At 38.1% G+C, this 4,858-nt stretch overlaps 1 pseudogene; it reads left to right on the forward strand.

Moving 5' to 3' along the window:
* The first annotated feature begins 1,508 nt into the window (after positions 1 to 1,508).
* On the forward strand, positions 1,509 to 4,623 carry LOC103058459 (polypyrimidine tract-binding protein 1 pseudogene; annotated as a pseudogene).
* The last annotated feature ends 235 nt before the right edge of the window (positions 4,624 to 4,858 follow it).

The following is a 4,858-nucleotide window of genomic DNA, read 5'->3' on the forward strand; positions in this document are numbered from 1 at the left end:
CCTTTTTTTCTAGTGCATCATTTGCTTGCATCAGATGCTCAGAGGATATGAGTTTCTGCCTGCTGATATCATAAGAAAAGTCTGTTTTTATTTGGTCCAAGGTTGATTTTTTAATTCACCTTACAGACCATGGTTCTCTTAGCAACCATCTCCAAATTTGTAACTTGCAGGCATTTGTCTTCTTTTTCTCCTACTTTCTCAGTGTCCAAAGAGTATGTTCAGTGAAATTACTAGCCATGCAAATATGATTTGGGGAGCATTCAGGTGAAATAATAAGAGATGTATGTGTATGTAGGAATGCATCTGAAGTAGGCAAAAATTAGCTCATTTAGCAGATCTAATGAAATCATTAATTACATGCTCAGAATAGTTCAGAGAACATATTAGTTTTAAATATGCTTGCTCAAGAAAAGAAAGAACAGGCCACAGTAAAGTAGTCCTTTTATAATATGGATTTGGGCCAAAATAAAAAGGCTGCTTTAATGAATCAATCTCTACAAACTATTTATACTTAAATTTTTGTGAGTGCGTGAGAGAATTCAATAGGAGTGTCATTTCCATCAGTTAAAAAGTTCAGGAGGATGTTGAAAGAGATGGAATGAGGAAAACATAGACAGAAAGAGAAACTGCAATGGAAAAATGTATGTTAATAAAATATGTATAATTTTACAAGGATACTACTGCTGGGTTTTTTGTTTTTTTTTTGCCCTGAACATTTCTCAGCTTGATTTTGAAACCAATAGCTGTTTTTTACACCTAACAAAGTTTTATGGTAGAAATGTGCTTGGATTCAAATGAAGAACATACTTTAAAATCCCAGTACTATAGTTGTACTGACGGAATATCAACAGAAAGAAACAACAGGAGGAAAATATAGAAAGGTTCTAAGCAAGCTATGACAGCAAATCTATGAATGACATAGTGGACAACAGATTAGAAGAGGTCAGTCTACATACCAATACCGAAGAAAAGAGACTTAACGGACTGTGCAAACTATCATACGGTATCCTTAATTTTTAACTGATAGAAAACCGTGAGTGGTGTCAGAGAAGAACACCCACAGTTACTGCAACAGTGGACTTCCAGTGTCCCCACTGTGCTAGATTCTGCACTTCCAGACTGCAGAGCAACCTCCATGTCCACAGATGAACTGCATAACAGCGTGTCTTCTTCAAAGCTGAAGGAGTACCACACATATGCTAGCAGAATAGTGCTTGGGATTATCCAACACAGATTAGACCCCTGCACAGAAGAAGAGATGCCAGATGTTCACACTGACTTTAGAAAAGGCCAAGGAACAAGTGTCATTATTGCTGATGTACACTGGATAATTGAAAAAGCCAAAGGGTACCATTGATTCATTGGTGCCTCCCTGATTATAGAAAGGCCTTTTTTTAATATAATTTTTATTGAAGCATTTTTTTAACAAGAGAAAAACAATGCAAATATTAGAAAAGGGCTACTCCAGCACCTGCACTCCGTTTCCCTTAGGGCCACCTCCGTGTGCCATGGATGTCGTTGTCCAAGATATAACAATTGGTACAAAGCGGGGATCTGACAAATTTCTCTCTACTTGTGTCACTAATGGAGTTTATCATGAGCAGCAACACTGCTTCTGCAGCCAATGGAAATGACAGCAAAGATTTCAAAGATCATGGCAGAAGTGCAGGAATTCCATCACGAGGATTCCACATCCATAAACTACCTAGTGACATAACAGAAGCTGAAGTTATTTCCTTGGGGTTGCCTTCTGGAAAGGTCATAAACCTATTAATGTTAAAAAGAAAAAAATCAGGCTTTTATAGAAATGAACACAGAAGCATCAGCCAGCACTATGGTGAACTCCTCTACCACAATCACTCCTGCCCTCTGGAGCCAGCATCTACATCCAATTTTCTAATCACAAAGAGTTGAAAGATAATTCTCCAAACCAGGCATGTGCTCAAGCAGCCTTGCGAGTAGTAAATTCTGTACAGTCTGGGAATCTGGCACTGTTTGCTTCTGCTGCAGCTGTGGATGCTGACATGGCCATGGCTGCTCAGAACCCAGTCCTAAGGATCATTGAGGAGAACCTCTTCTATCCTGTTACTCTAGATGTCCTACATCAGATTTTCTCCAAATTTGGGACAGTGCTGAAAATAATCACATTTACCAAGAACAACCAGGTTCAGGCACTCTTGCAATATGCAGATCTTGTGAGTACCCAGGATGCCAAATTGTCCCTTGATGGGCAGAACATCTACAACGCTTGCTGCACCTTCCTCATTGACTTTTCCAAGCTCACAAGCCTCAGTGTAAAATACCACAATGACAAGAGCAGAGACTATATCCAGCCAGACCTGACTTCTGGAGACAACCAACCCTCCCTTGATCAGACCATGGCAGCTGCTTTTGATGCTCCAGGGATCATTTCTGCCTCTCCTTATACAGGGTCTGGCTTCCCTCCTGCTTTTGCCGTTCCACAAGCTGCAGGCCTCTCAGTTCCAAATGTACATGGAGCACTTGCTCCTTTGGCTATCCCATCAGCCTCAGCAGCCGCAGCTGCCACAGGACGGATTGTTATTCCTGGCCTTACCAGGTTAGGGCACTCCATTCTGCTGGTTAGCAATCTGGACCCAGAGAGGGTTACACTGCAATGCCTCTTTATTCTTTTCAGGATATATAGTGATGTACAAAAAGTGACATTTTTGTTTAATAAAAAGGAGAATGCCTTGGTTCAAATGGCAGATGGCAATCAAGCTCAACTGGCCATGAGCCATCTCAACAGTCAAAAGCTGCAAGGAAGCCCATCCGCATCATTCTGTCAAAACACCAGGTAGTGCAGCTATCCCGTGAAGGACAGGAAGACCAAGGGTTGACCAAGGATTATGGCAACTCCCCTCTTCATTGCTTTAAGAAGCTGGGTTCCAAGAACTTCCAAAACATTTTTTCCCCTTCTGCCACTCTTCGCCTCTCCAATACTCTGCCTTCAGTAATAGAAGATGACCTCAAGCTGCTCTTCTCAAATAAAGGTGGGATGGTGAAAGGCTTCAGGTTCTTCTGGAGAGAATGCAAGATGGACCTGACTGAGAAACAAACCACCACTCTTCTTAACAGGCTCAGCCTTGCATTTGTTTCTCCCCAATGGCTGGACCACCATCATGGGATGGGACAATTTCTATCATGCCAGAAATTTTTAAAAAGCCACTTTATAAGAGAGAGAGAAAGAATACAACTGAAGTGACCTTAAAAGACAACAGATTTTATTTTTTTCAGGAAGAAAATAGTTTGCTGTTTTTTAAAAAAAATAATTAAATCTTAATTCACATTGCTATAATCTTTCTTAGAAAAGAAAATAAGAATATAAAAAAGAAAAGTGAATAAGAAATAAAAAAAGTCCAAGACAAGACAAGACAAGACAAGAGAAAAAGCAAGCAAGCAAGGAAGCAAGAAATATAAAGCAGCTTCTGATCTTTTTGACAGGGGTTATAAATACATTTATATTTTACCCTTTCACCTCTAAGGTTACATCATAATTTCCTTCCTTCCATAAGCTACCCTTTCCAATTTACAGTCATTGATAAATGTAGCTGTTGATCTTTCTCTAATCAAGCAAGTTAATGCTGCCATCTCTGCTAGTTCTGTCATCTTCACCAACCGTTCCTCCGTGGTGGGTATTTCAGAATCTTTCCATTTTTGCACATATAATAGTTTTGCAGTAGTAATTATATATACAAATAATCTTCCATGGCTCTTCTAATTGACTGTCCATTAATCTCAGCAAGAAAAGTTCTGGTTTCAGTTGAATGTTGGTTTTTAAAATTCTTTGTATCATTATATGTATTTGAACTCAGAAATTTCTGGCTTTTTACAAGTCCACCAGGCATAATAAAATAACCCTTCATGTTGTCTGCATTTCCAATATAAATTTGAAGAACCTTTATACATTCTAGACAATTTTTTCTGGAGTCATATACTAGCAGTACATCCTTTTATAAAAATTCTCTTTTAAGTTATAACAATGTAAATTTCAGTCCTTTTAACCACATATTTTCCCACTGTTCTGTCATTATATTGTGTCCAAAGTTCTTAGCCCATTTTATCATACAGTCTTTCACTTGTTCTTTTGTTTCAAATTTCAATAAAAGTTTATACGTATTAGCAATTACACGTTCATCATTTGTACATAGTTCAACTTCAAATTCTGTCCTCTGTTGCTCAATTCCAAATGTCCTGTTATCTACCTTAAATTTTTCTCTTAACTGTGCACATGAAAACCGTTGAAAACCAAATCCCTCTGCAGCCAGTTGCTCTCTTGGTTTCATCTTATATTCTCCATGTTCCTGTTCTAACAACTCTCGATAAATTAACTATTTTTCTTTACCTACTGTTTCTTTCCTGTAAAATGCTTCTTGTGCTGAGACCCATAAAGGCATTTTTGGGCACAGTTTGGGTTTATATCTATGAATATATATCCATTTTCTTAATATAGCACTTCTAATATAATGATTCTTAAAATCTACCTTAATCGTAACTTTATCGTACCATAGGAAACCTTGCCACCTGAACCTCAGATTGTGCCCTTCTAATTCTAAAATTCTCTTATTTCTCAGCAGAACTCACATTATCATTCACACTAAGTAGCAGGCTGCAAAGTACAATTTCAAATCAGGCAGTCCCAATCCTCCTTGTTCCTTTGCATCTTGAAGTATTTTATATTTAACCCTTGATTTCCCCCCCTTGCCACTCCCATCTTAACATGTTCTTCTTGATTTCATTCTATGTCTTAACATAATCATTCTGGTGCAGCATACAATTCATGTTAGTCATAGTGATATCCAAATATTTCACTTTTTTTCAATCTTAAAACCATTTTTCC

Source organism: Python bivittatus, unplaced genomic scaffold (assembly GCF_059951505.1).
Source record: "Python bivittatus isolate LINGU-HERP-01145 unplaced genomic scaffold, Pbiv_v1 ctg000020_np1212, whole genome shotgun sequence".
NCBI classification, from domain to species: domain Eukaryota; kingdom Metazoa; phylum Chordata; class Lepidosauria; order Squamata; family Pythonidae; genus Python; species Python bivittatus.